Below are 13,167 nucleotides of genomic sequence, written 5' to 3' on the forward strand. Positions count from 1 at the left end.
TTGCGAGCGTAAAGTTGAATTATTAGTCTCTAGCTTCATAACTTTTAAGAAATATTTTCCAGTGTGACGTGCGAGATTTAATTTTCGTTACTGAATCTAGCGATAAGAAAGATATTGGTCACTGGTTGTTGCTTTTGTGATGTAATTTATCGTTGAAATATATGGATATAAAAGAGATAGTCTTTCTTTTACGCGTCTCTGGAAGACAAATTATCTCGCAAGACAAAGCGTTTTCGATGAGAGCGCATTACGTTTTAATTATTTTCACCTTAAGGTGACTTTAGACGATAAATTGAATTTCATTAAGGAGTACCTTTCTCTAGAGCGCATCCGCTCTTGATATCCAAGCGTTGAAAATTTAAACGATACCTGCTTCCTTTGATTAATATTTTTATATATTCGATATCAAGCTGTGAAAAATGATGCGCGACTCGATGTTGGTACACGTGGTAAATATGTTGATGGAAGAATAGTCCAGACAATATAAATGTTTCTACGTTTGTAGACTAATGCGGGGATTAAGAGCTTAACGACAGACATTTTGTGCCCGGCGTGTTTTGTGTCGCGGAATTGCAGCGCGCGTCGGTCGTTTCGCGACATTAAAGTAACAAAATATACATAAAATGCTTGCCCAAATACGCTTACATCGGTCCAGACGTCGCGATTTAACGCTTAAATTCAAAGACGCGGATAAATATCAGTTTTCATTAGCAGATACAACTTCGAATTGCGGCGTACGCGTTTCATTATAAAACTCGATAGGCCGCTTGTACAACGCGAAGCTTACAATCCGCTCGTAACGCATCGCGCCGAGTAAACACAAAGCCGGTTGTTCCGCAATGTTCCATACAATTTCCGTACATTTTATCCACGAAAGCTAATCCTTTGGAATGGCCGCGCAAGTTTCCTCTTTTTCTCTCTGACGTTTGAATTTTAACTAAAATCTGTCGTAAAATGCTTAATAGAAGAGAGAACATTGACGTTTGATTGATTATTTCGCGAGCTTTAATTTTATTGTGATTGACGGAAGTAGAATTCTCCTTAATATATTTTCCAAAGAATTTCAGAATGTTTGTATCCATCCATCCATATATGTTTAATTAATGGCTGACAGGAAATGTTAATTATAATATTGGCATTTCTTTTGGCCCCGATGATCGTAATTCGATATTTTTTCACATGATCGCGACGTCGCCTTCCGACGAGTTTTACCTATTCTCGCGTATTGGAAACGCAGGTGCCGCTCGCGGGACCTCGCGTCGTACGGGATTAAATCTTTAAATATTCAACATAGCCGCACCGTTGTTTGCGAAATCATATATACACACACGCACGCACACTTCCGGCCGCGCTCTCTTTGCTCGAAGTCACGCGCCGCATTTTGCCGCGAATACCGGCGGAATACGAAATTGCGTTTCCATTCGTCCGTTCGCGTCGACGACTTACCACATTGAGCTTCTCCGCGTCGTTTCGAGAGATATTTTCCGGCGAAAAGGGGGACACGGAGGGGTCGCGCGAGGACGATCGCGGCTCGTTATACTTGGAACGTAGGCGGTCCGTCGCCGTCGTTTCTCCGATGGCAAAGTTTTGATGGCGGTGAGGCGCGGCGAGTGTGTCAAGTAACTTTATTGAAAAGTATCTAGATAAGTCCGGGAGAGAACAAAGGTATAGTGCTCTTTGTGCCTCCTCATTCTTGTTTCTCTCGCTCCGTTGCTCCTCCTCGTTCCCCGCCGTCATTCACCTCACCTCACCTCGTCTCACTTTCCTTCGCGATCTTCTACCTATCTACCTACCTACCCACTTACCAACCTAACTTCCAACTCAAACGCGATCGCACGATTCTAGAGCGGAATATTGCCTTTTCGTCGTCGCGCGAGCAAAATCCTTTCCTGCCGCTCGAACACTCGCTGGAAATTGATTCTGCTTATATCAGCTTACTAGCGGCTTCGCAGACTGTCGGTCGCCACTCTCTTCCTTGTCGCGACGTACGCGATGGTGTTTTTATTCGGTCGCGGACCACATGCCCGTCGACTGTTACTTTCTCATACAGATGCTCGCTTAGAGCGAGCGGTATCCGGCAAAGTGCACGCGTCGTTGATGCTGATGATACTGCTCGCTGCGAAAATCGACACGATCGTGACGAATGAGATCTTTGCCCTTCGCGGAACGTTTGCGCGAGATTTCTTTAACCTTTTAACGCTGAGCGTATTTCGATTCCATCGAGAATTTATACGTATCATTCGTTTCTCTTTCCCTCTTTTTCTTTCGATCAATTTGATTTCTTTAATGTATGTATATATCGTATATCGCGGAGTATATTTTTAAAATTTATTATGAAGAACAATAATTTTTACTAATCTTGAATGTAGCTTAAATATTCTTAAATCTGAAGAAAATTTAATAATATTCTAATGTTAAAGAGAAAAACTGCTATCTATTTTATCTGTCAAATAAAAGTAATGTTACTTATTAATTTGACATGTAAGAATTGGCGTGCAAGCAAGAAAAGTCTTGTATGGCTAAAATTAAAATTCTAGAAAATGTTTCAAATTTTAACAAAATATATTAGTTTACATTTTTTTAGAAAATCTATATTTCGAAAAGACGATTTCCGTTCCGTATAATCGTTTATTTTGAATCATAATATAATATGAATATTTCAGTCCTGGTACTTTATATACCGGATATGTTAAACGCGTCGTTACATTCTCGTTTCGGAGGATGTAGAGTTTTTTAAACGAAGCGCATCTACCATCTGTCGTGCTCGTCTTGTGCGCCAGTTGCATCGGTGTGCCTCGACCATGAAAGCCACACGTGTTGACATTCTTCGGAAGGCAGAAACGGACACATGCGCGCGCACCATGCACCCATCTATATGTAACTTTACTTTGACGATACATTTCGTGCAGATGCAACGTAAGAAGTGCAGTCTCTTATCTTACAGGCATGTTTCGTCGCGATATACATATATATACATATGCTATGACTTCCGGGACAAGTTTGGATCGCAACGAATTCTTACGCGCGATTCGTGTCTGTAAAGGATAATTATTTCGCGGCAACGAAATGCCTGTATAGTTGTCAGAAATTGGGCATTTATTCATACATGAAAAACTGTACAACGATCGTAATAAATACGAGGTGTTGTATTCGGTAAACGAGTATAAATCGCGTACGCAATTACGCTTATTCCCATGCATTAATAAACGTTTCTCCGTGCAAATATGTAAAACGTATGTTAATATAATCTGGCATAGATACGACGACCGAAACTATACAGCGGTTTAATAATGGATGTATATGTACCGGTATGGTTGGTGGCCTTCCGTATGTTCAACGGATACAGTTTATCTTTGGCCAAGGAAGTTATGTGTGCCGGTGCAGACACCCGCGCTCGCACGTTCCAACGATATATATCGGTATAATATATAAGTATCGATATATCACCGCGGCGAATGTGTAAATACGTACGTGGTGAGCGTGCGTGTGTGTGCGTGGCTTGCGTATTAAGCGTGCGACTCATCTTGGAACATGACGTTCTCACATGCGCGAACGCAAACTCGTGGACACGTAGTCTGCATAATGCACGCGACATATATGCGATCGTGCGCATCTTATACGTGTGCATAAAGGAAGTCTCGGCAGCGATCGACTTCCCGATGAGATGGCTTATCGGGAAAAATAAAGTCAAATTGCGAAACGACTTTATTAAATCTTATCCAAATTTTTCGCGATTGACAATCACAAGAGAGTTTAGTTAATAATTGAAAATCTCTTGGAATTTTTTCGATAATCTCGAAGGAGAATAAAGGAATGCAATTGCGGATAACGCAGTTTTTAATTAATTTGTTACTGCTGCTAGAAATGTAATATTACCTAGTAGACATAATAGCAATTTTACTTCAGAACGGTGGATACGCACACATTTCGAGACATTCTATGTTCTTATCATATGTATGGACACATATGTTCTTCGATGACTCACAGTCCCGTGCATGCCGTATGCACTTTTCTTGTCCTTGCCGAATAACGTCTACGCCCTTTTTCCTCGCCATGGCTGGCACAGCGAACATTACTGATCGTCCGCAAGAAAACCTGTGGTGTGTTTTCTCGGGCGATTTGCTGTTTTCCTTGGTACCAGCTGTCCTTTAGTGCCTTATAGCCCTTCTTCGGAGATAAACCTGCAATGCAGAAAAAGGATACCGCGTAGGAGTTTCCTCTTGCCGTCATTTGTATTATTCGTTTTTCTTGCGCTACAAAATTGTTTCGCTAACTTTGAAAATTGCGAATTATTCCCAGTTAAAATAATGTTAAATGACAATTGGAAAGTTTAATCGGAAATTCTGTATCGTATGATGCAATTAAGTTGCCATGACATGCTGAGTAAAATGTTTATGCTTTAACATCGACTTATTTTTGCATGAAGAATTCTTGCATGGAAAATATTTTTTTAGCACGTTGTTTATGCTTATGTTGTTTTAATTCCTCGAGGTTTTAAAAAAGCGCCGTTAATTCTATTTTTATCTTTCAACTTATAAAATTCTTGAAAAAAAAAATGTAATAAGTTGAAAGCTCGTGCATCGAAATAATGAATGAATGAATTAAATTAATTTCAATCTTCTCAAGTTACAAAAGATATTCTATTATTATTATCCGGGATTGTGTTCGAAAAGCCGCAATAGAAATAAAATTTAATTACTTTCTCTCTCTCTCTCTCGTTAAAACGTTCCAAAATCACATGTAAACGTTAACCATCATTCCGGTCGATTTGAATTGTGACCCTTTGAGTACACGGCTTCGTGTTCACATCACACATATTAGCGACAAACATGGCTATTTGATCTCGACTCTCGCTAGTGCGATTGTAAACATAAGCCAGTAAGCAAATGCTACGATGATCAGGTGATCTTGTTGTATGCTAAATTGCTGGAAATAGTGGCTATAACCAACATGAGCTTTGGACGTTTGAAGATTTTCAACTATATGTTCTATGTGTATTGCACAAATTTCATTTGCATTATTATGTGTTTAATAAAATATTTGAAAAATTTCAATCTCTTCTTTCAATCTTTTTCTTGAGGGAAATATCTATTCCATCGACACTTTAAGCTGTCATATATTTGGAAATATTCGAATTCTGCGGCTTTATACAAACAACTACTGCAAGTCTATTCCCCTCTCTGTTCATTAATTTAAAAGACGCGACTCGAATCTCCCTTTTAATTTCCTGACCGCCACGATAGCAAGTAAATATTAACGTCAGTTAGACGAAGAAACTTGAGATGCATTTTCACGATGGAAACTGCACCATCATTGGATTGAGTTACATTTCCGAGCTGCGGAATTCTTTGGTGGTGCACCGTGAAAGAAAGAAAGAGAACGATAGAAAAGAGAGAAAGTGCGCGGTCGAGATTTCCTTTGCAAGTTTTTCTCCCGACTCTCAACGCAACATGTTTCGTTAATTCGAACGGAGTGCTCCGAAGTTTCGTAAGAGGATGTACAAGCACAGCAAATGCGGGAAAGCGCAGTAAGAGAGCCGTCGCGCCTAACTTCTCGTACGTTTAAGTAACTTCTCGACGTTTTCTCCCCTCGCAATGGAATGAGCTTCTTTGCGGTATTGTTTTTGCTGTTTCGCGGTTAGTCAAATTTTTTATCCACATGTAGTGCTAGTAACACGCACTCGGAAACACACATACTCGGAAAAAGGGATCAATTATTTTAAACTGTTGTCCCGCGACGTTATATTACTCCGTTTTATATTCAGATCGAGTTTCTTCCGAAATGTTGCTGCGCCAAAGTAAACGATGTCTTTTGCGTTTAAACTGTTTATTCTACTTTTATTGCTTTTTCCGCAAATATGATGTTTCCATTGAGTGTTTTTAATGTCAAAAGAAGACAAATTCTTCTCTCTCCGCGGAGAAAAACCTTTAGCATCTGAAAGGAACTCTTCAAGAATAAATTTCGGATACCTGATTTGCATTTCCGTAATAGTTGACTTTCGCGGAATATAACGACTTTGCTGTGGCTCGCCGAGTTTGTCAATCCGTCACCGGCGATCATTCGCTACTCTCGCGCACAAAATTTACCACCATTCCCATGCATCAGCCTCACCAAAAACTCTTATTGTTCCACCGTTCGGTCGTTCCTCCTACACCCCTCTACACGCCACGTATTTGATCCAATCGAGATTTGATATCTCGTCCAGCCTTTTATATCCTGCAGCCTGCTCGATATAAATCTTCCGCGCATTCATCAGACCCGCGACATCATTCACCATTCTCGCGTGCGTACACGTAATGCGTCGCGTGCGTGTCGCGATTTTGCGAGTGGTTTGCAATGGCGCATGGATGCGTGTAAACCGTCGCCAGTGACCCATGGTTAACACGTCCGTTCGTTTAACCCTTCCTCTTTCCCGTGCCGGGGTACACGTGTCCGGTGAATTATTCGAAATCGTTAGATGGGTGTGTTCAAATGATTTTTTGTTCCATTTTTTGTAATATTGCTCTCTCTCTCTCTGTCTCTTTCTCTCCTTGAACGAAGTGCGTGTGAAAATGTGTGTGAGTTTTATGAATAATATTGATCAAAAATAACTGTTTTGTTATAGGTTTTGTTATATAGATTCATTTTTCAGAGATTTTATTATATAAAAAAAATTACCTCTTTTTCTCGAAAATTTAAGAGAAAAATTGACACTGCCTATCTACCTCGAGCGATTCGTAAGAAATTTCCTTTATGCATTTTTTACCATTAATGACCCGTGTCATCATTGATATCTCGACTTTTTCAAATCTTTCTTTCATTTCTTTCCCTCTTCATTTTTTTGAGATCTCCTTAGAAGAGAGACATTAGATTACAGATCGCTCCAATACATCAGGCGTGTTCTTACTGCGGCAGCAAGAAATTAGCTCATCTGTCACACATGACCCAAATATCACAAGAAAATCGATCTACGAGTCACACACATTACTTGACGAACGGGGTTGGATCGGTGAAGCGAGTTTCTGGTTGCCCGATACTCGCGTAGTCCTATTTTTGTCTAATTCTATTTTTACACTCGAGACACAGTTGGGAAGCAAACGCTTCTTTTTCTCTCTCGGCTTGACGGGAAAAGGAAGCGGCGAATCCGAAGCGTGAACAGGAAACGAGAAACTTCGAATTCGCCGCAGGATGCCCCTAGGAATCCTCAGTGTTTATTACGTGTAAGAAACCTCGCTCGTAAACAACCGCTGCGCTAATCAAATATCGCGTTTCTCGGAAATCAACTGTAGCAATTTGCAACGTCTATTTTCACGAAATCTTAATTTGATTGATTTAATTTAATAAAAAAACGTGACATTTTTTAAACAAAAAATTTATTTTCTTTCATGCTTGTTATATCAATTTTGTGTCGATCTAACGGTCGAGTGTTTTTCTGTCTTTCACTTTCACATACGCTTCGCCATTAACCCGTACGATTTGCGAGTGATGCCTATTTACACGCGCAAATCGTCGCCATCCGAGTGCGTAGTTACTGCTGCTGCGCTGCAGAGAATTTTATTTTTATCGATGCGATGGTGATGGGAGAAGAAAATGTTCCGTCTTTCGCGCGGAAGTAAATGGAAAAAAGATTTAGCAGTGCGGCCGAATGTACGACGATAAAGAAACTGCAGCCCGTTACAATGTAAAGTGTCGACTGATATTTCTTTATCCGCGCATCATGTGACTGAAAGCTCGAAATGTTAGTAAACGCGCTCGATGCATTATGACGCAATTTTTGCTCGACACGTCCTCGTAGGAAATGGATTATTTATAAGAGTACGACGTATTTTAGCTTTTCACTTTTTTATATTTTTTTAGATATGTACATAATATATAATAAATGGGTTTTTATTATTTTGATACAATTGTGGAGTAGAAGAAATAGTAATCGTAAAACGATTGTTGACTATAAACACAAGAGTAAATATATGAGCATATTTAAGAACATTGAATATTTGTATGTTTATGCCGAAATGCATTTAAGTCAATTTCGAAAGGATAAATAACGCACGCATTATAATTACAACTGTGCTGCTCATTATGAGTTAACGAAATACCTTGGATTCCCCATCATGGTTCATTTTGCGATTCGATCGGACACAAAGGCTCGAATGCGCTACTTCTTTTTTTTCACACGAGCGAGCAGCCACGCGTTCTCGCTGCGCGTATATAACAACGTAACATTTTTCCATATTTCCCGTACTCGGGGAACGGATTTTTCCCTCGGGCAAGCGTTTTATTCTCCACTGCGCGGCACGCAACGTAATTACCGCCGAATGAAATGCAGCGCCCGCCAGTAACGTCATTTCAAGAAGCGAGTACGGAAAGCCGCGTCGTCATCGAGAAACATCGCGGAATTTTTCCGGAATTTCAAAGCCGTACTCGCGCCGCCTGTTGCACTTCTTTGGCGAATCGGCTTTTCCTTTTTTTTCTCCATTTTTTCCTTCTCATTTTTTTTCTCATTTTTTTTTTACTTTTCAACGTGCTGCCTTGCTTTTGTTCTCGGACCGGTTACCACCCCGCCATTGTGCCGCGCCATAAAAGGGTTTACGCGTACAAATCGTGCTTGTTCATCCCGCGGATCGAGTTGAAACTCAATTTTTTTCTCTACCCTGCGAGGGAAAAGGTAAGGGAGGGAGGATCGCAGGTGGGGGCATTTTGCTCTCACTTTATCTCTCTCTCTCTCTCTTTCTGTCGAAAGTCGATCGGATACCGGAGGAAATCGAGTGGAAATCCAGGAGAGCGCGTCGTTGCAACTCGGAAGCGACGTAACGAAGTTTCGAGTCGCTGCAGCGGAAGTCGGCCGACACTTCGTTTCTTCGAGCGAGTGCCGCAGCTTCGCGCGCGAGAATATCGCGTATCGCGCATATAGGGCGATATATTTGTATGTCGTTCCCTCTGCTTCTTCTTTTTTTTTTCTTTTTCTTCAACCGGTGAAATTTGGCGTTGCGATAGTACTAAACTCGTTTTGTCGCCCGAAGCAAATTGGAATTTCTGGCTAGTATTCTATCGTGACTATGGTTATATGTATTGAGAGATATTTGGAAGTTAGAGCGGTACAAATCAATAATTTAATCGAAACTTATCAAACGTTGCATAAAAGTAGGTTAGAGAAAAGTTATCACAAATTTTTACATTGGTAAACATTTATCAATAACGGTAACAGAATATAAATTTTATTATTTTTCATTTATACTTATATAAAATTGATATTACAAATTTATATGTAACTTGGTATATAACATGTATAAAATTAAATCTACAATTTTTGAAAATTTTATTTTCATATATTTGTATGGAAACATAAAATTTTAATATTACTGTAACTTTTTCATAAAAATATATTATAATAATATTTGTAGTACCTATTCAAAAAAAATAATAGATTTAATTTTATGAAATATTCCTCTCATTTCATTTGTAATAATCGTATGTGCGTGTGTGTTTTACGTGCGCTCTCACAAAGCTTCCAAAATTATAATAAAATCAGAAAAACTGCAAGCTGTACTAATGTAACAAACCGTTTGTGAAATATCATAAATCATTCGATGACACGACAGTTTGACATATTACATTGAAAATCTGGATATAAAAATGCAACCTATCTATGCTGCAGGAATTTAATCTATTTTTGCCTATAATCTAACATAAAATCTCCAACTGTCTAGAGACGAAAAAAGGATCATTTATAAAATGTGCACCGTCTTAAGAAAATAAAATCACCCTTAAGTAGAAATAAAATTAAGTTAAAGGATATGTAGTCATAATTTCATAACAGATTTTTTTTTCATAACAATTTATTCTTTCATAATCTAAAAATGAATTATCCACGTGGCAAATTTACTCGCGATTCATGACATCAATAATGATAGTTTATGATTTTTTTCGCGTTTCTAATTCGAGTTATCCAAATCATCATTCGATCAAACGATCACGGTTCTCGTCTCGTTTTCACCTATAAATCAAGAAATTCTGCTGCCTTCGCTGGCTGCCGGCGATGGCAACGGCAGCGTTGTGTCTTACCAACAAGGAGATAGATGCGGACTGAATGCCCGTAACTCCGTTCGATCCTCTCCTCGCAATAAGACAAAAAGAGGCGAAGCACCCCCGGAGGATCCTCCGAAGACTCGCGAGAATCGAATTACTGCCGTCGGAAATGATTTATATTCCGCGGATTCTAGGAGCTTCCTTAACCCATTTCTCAGAATCTCTCAAGGTGTGCGCGCTTTTTTCCATCGCACCCTTGATGGCACCCCCAACCCTTCACCGTCTACTATCCTCGTCGGCCACCGACCCTGTCTCTTCCTCTCCCTTTTCCCTCTCTCTCTCTCTCCGTCTCCCGTGGAACTTGCGTACAAGTTCCGCGCGCGTTACACGAAACGGAAATTGTTCTGTCTCGCAAATCATGCCGTCTCTTCTCGCGCTGTACGAATCATCGCTACGCACACACGCACGTTGCGTGTTTGTCCATAGCCGGAAACATCAATACCTAATACTCTTACTTGGCCAATAAACGAAGAACAAGTAATCATGCTATTCGATACTTGGGAAAGATCGATACTTTGTAATATCGGTTCTGTCGAAACTTTCTGCTAGAGTATGAATATGCTCGGCGGTATATTGGCATCAATATTTTTGAAGAATAGAATCGCGTAACATCGTTATTTTTCATTTACCGAGCTAAGTCGAAGTATTGAGTATCGATACATTGGATGCTTACGCGCGTAAACAACAATAAGCGATACCTATAAGCTATCCCTTTATCTATGCAGACAGCGTAGACTCTATGCGGATCGCTTATCAACCATTATCTTCTTTTCCTTTGTTTTTGAGATAAAACCCTTAGTCAAAGAAGTTGAGCTAGATATTTCCCCCGGTATCGCAATTCTTTTTTTTTTACCTCTATATTAAAGTTAATGATTATTATTTCTGACTTTTTTAAATACTTGTAAATTAATTTTACGTATTAAATTAAATGATAGATTAAAATCACTTTTTTTTTTTATTCTTTACACAGTTGATGCAATTTTTAACCAGCCAGGGGCAATATAAACGTCAAGTATGTAATACGCGGGAAAACCTTGTAATTTTATAGTTTACGACATGATCCTGCTTTGGAGCTTTCGCGAGCTTCCAATGTACACATGCGTATGCGAGTACCGCTCTTTAGGTATTTTCTCAGTTCGCAGGAGCGTGTCACGGATGACGTGAGCCCCGAGGCGTCACATGTCGAGGCAGCGCATTTATTCGCATAGGAGATGCATTGAATCAGGCATTTTCGAGAATTAATTATCTGACCGAGTAATTATTGTAAAGCGCACGTCCATCGCGGAGCATATCATACAATGATACGAGGCTATTTAATTAGCGCTGTTGTGCAACTAATGAATCTCCTTCGTCATCGATTTTAACCGACTATTACCAATAGCTGTCACAAAATTCGATATATATATATATATATCGGCTTAAGAATTAAAATCTTAATCGCATCATTTTCCTCAGCAAAATTGCAATTTTATTGGATCGGTGTACCTTTATGTCAATGAAAGTAATTTCCGAGGAAAATTCAGTAAAAAAAAGAATATTCTCCGCTCAATATCATAAAATGATAGTAATGAATCTTTCCAGACCTTTTATTTAGTTATAATTCAGAAAAAGTGTGCGACTTTTCAGATATAATCTACCTAAGAGGCAAAGGTATATTTGCAATTTTCCGAGATCGTCTCTCAGAAATGTACGTACCAGCAGCTTCCGCTGTCGACGAGACCTAACGATCGATATGCGCTGTACTATCAGTGTCGTATCTCCGGCGTGTGTAATGTCTCGTCTAATTAGCGCCCGTGCTAATCTCAGGGGTCTAGGCAGGCAGACGGATTATCCTGGGGGGCCATCATTGAGCCACGCATTCCTTGCAAATGCATAATCGCTACCGTTGCTTCGGTGTGCGGTATATGCCGCACTGCGCCGCCTATACTTCCATCAGTATCAAGTGGAGTGGCGGATATAAATGACGGGTCTCTTGCTCGACGAATAACGACGGCCATTCTGAATCGCGTTGCTAATATTATCTCGTTGTGTATGACGCGAGCGTAAAGCGGATCCCGCGCGGTGTCGACAAAATCGTGATTCGCTCGTGACAGATGAGACATACTAGTCCCGAGTGCTTCGTTATTCGATATCATCAAAACTTGATTCGTTTCAGGCAGAAATGTGTTTCTACGCAAATATTCCGCCGAGACATGAAAGGAATCCGAAACTTTAGAAATTGCAGTCTCGTCTTATATGAGATTACCAATTACGTACGAATCTTCATCGCGGTTTATTCGTTCGTCTTCTATATTCACATAGACGCAATCCGATCATCAAAAAGTCATTCGTTTAATGGGCCCGTTTTGCGTCCTTGAAGAAATTTTCTTCGCGATTCGATTAATGAGCCTGGGAATGGAAATGGGTTGAGCCGTTGTAATAGCAGAGATTCTAATAGAGGGAGATTTATGTTCTATGTAATTTAGTGCGCGAGTAATCAGTAGCTAAAGCTCATCATCCATGTAACGACGCTTCATTATCTCTTGACGTGACATTCATCTAGTTTCGCATCTAGAACCGCATCAATGCGCGCGATGAAGTTCGAAAATCATCGATGCGATACTTTGCTAAGAATTGGCTAACGTGGAAAAGTCTCCGCTTCATTATGATTCTGCGATCGCCAGCCACGCTCGAATGAATTTCCCCTCGAAGGCGTGACTGCGAAATTCGCGAACCGCGCATTAGCAACAGACGCGTCAATGAAATCGGACGATCGATCGATCGACGGCGGCTGTCCTCGTATTATAACGTCCACTCGCTAATTATTGCTCGCTAATCTCGGGAGAGTAGGCGGGTCGGTCTAGCATTACGCCGATACGACTATGCATGGCTTTGTCGGCGTAACCACTCTGGTTTCCGGGGCTCGTATCCTTTTACTTTCTCCACCAACGACTGGAAATACATGGCGCGGAAATGGATTTTACTTGAAACAAAAAAGCGATCCTGATATCTCATTTTTAAAGATATCTCATTTTTATTACGTATAATAAGACTGAATCAAATGAGATCAATATCGCGAAATGTGTTGGCTATACTTGGGCAAATCATACTTTTACTCGTAAT

General features: G+C 40.1%; 1 protein-coding gene and 1 long non-coding RNA gene across 7 annotated transcripts in view; one reads left to right on the forward strand and one right to left on the reverse strand.

Moving 5' to 3' along the window:
- Positions 1-13,167, forward strand: part of Sema1a (semaphorin 1a) — a 366,157-nt gene that overhangs the window by 23,273 nt on the left and 329,717 nt on the right. The window lies entirely within an intron of this gene.
- Positions 3,820-13,167, reverse strand: part of LOC145961364 (uncharacterized) — an 88,612-nt gene continuing 79,264 nt past the window's right edge. The window contains exon 2 of the long non-coding RNA XR_014435626.1: positions 3,820-4,181. This is a non-coding gene — a long non-coding RNA (uncharacterized LOC145961364). The remainder of the gene's footprint in view (positions 4,182-13,167) is intronic.

The sequence above is a fragment of the Camponotus vicinus genome, unplaced genomic scaffold (genome assembly GCF_025532165.1).
Source record: "Camponotus vicinus isolate PSW18456_S1 unplaced genomic scaffold, iyCamVici1.0 SCAF_11, whole genome shotgun sequence".
Taxonomy (NCBI): domain Eukaryota; kingdom Metazoa; phylum Arthropoda; class Insecta; order Hymenoptera; family Formicidae; genus Camponotus; species Camponotus vicinus.